The sequence below is a fragment of the Seriola lalandi genome, unplaced genomic scaffold, assembly GCF_002814215.2.
Source record: "Seriola lalandi dorsalis isolate HSWRI2012SDOR001 ecotype SW California unplaced genomic scaffold, Sedor1 jcf7180002054630, whole genome shotgun sequence".
Classification (NCBI taxonomy): domain Eukaryota; kingdom Metazoa; phylum Chordata; class Actinopteri; order Carangiformes; family Carangidae; genus Seriola; species Seriola lalandi.
Genome location: NW_019525183.1, coordinates 1,316,113 through 1,317,352, shown reverse-complemented (window position 1 = coordinate 1,317,352; position 1,240 = coordinate 1,316,113).

Sequence of the window (1,240 nt, the reverse complement as noted above, 5' to 3'; positions counted from 1 at the left end):
CAGAGCGCTTTCATACTTTCACAGTATTAATATAGAACCTACACCTGCTTTATAAGCACAGAAGACATGGAAACCTCACTTTATACAATATGGAACCTTTAATCAAACATTCACATGATGCATAATATTTATATTGACCTGACTTCAGGTTGAAATGTTTTCATAGTTTTTTCAACTTGAATCAGTGTCTCTTCCATCTATTTCTGATCATCCAAGTGGACAGTCACTACACATTGCTTCCTGATCTTGTCATGTTGGTGTCTCGTTGACGCTGAATTGAGGAGATAGTTTCATATAGTTCATTTGTTGGCTGCTGAAGGCTCATGTAAGGCTCATCTGGGTCTTCTTGGTCCTAGAAAACAAATAATAATGCATCATGTCAGACTGCTGGTGTCAGGCATTTCAGTGAAATCATCAGTGAATGATAACAGGCTGTTTGCCACTGAACTGGAATTTCATGTGTGTGTCTTCTACTGTTGAAAAGTTCATTTTGTCTCGCTTCACACAATAACATCAGTACATCATGAACATATACAGTACATATGGATTGATAGTCTTCTGTATGTGTGGATACAAACATTAAACTAGCTACTTTCCCAGTTTAAAGGTGTAGAACAAAAGAATACATTACTCACCACACAGCCAGGAGTTTCATTTACAGATAATCCAGATGTGATCGACCATGAACGGACTCTTTAAATAAGATGGGATAGAGTTAGTGAAACGCCAGATACGCACATGTGGATGCACAAAAAAAGTAAAGCTTATCTACGTCTTTTAGAAAACTTTAAAATAATAATAAAAAATAATTGTCAGAAAAAGGAGCATAATGATGAATATTTGCATTAATAAATAGTTTTTCTTCATTTCATCTGCCAGTCCTCAACTATGAATAAGTTATTATCCAAAATAAATTGATAAACAAACCTTTTGGTCTTGTGGATAAATCCCAGAATAACTCCAGTTATAATGATGACCACAGCTGCACCAGTCAAAGCACATGGGATGAGGATTTCTGTTGAACTGCTGAGCTCCTCATCCTCTAAAGCACGTAGAAGAAAAAGACAATCTTCTGTCAGACTAATGACTAACATAATTTTGAATAACATAATTTTAAAGATCCGATATTTCATATCAGCAGAGCACTATCTCATATTCAGCTGCAGTAAAAAGTTTACCCAAATAAACTCTAAAACATTACAACTCTACACTTTTTATTCTGTAAACTGAAACGGGTCCA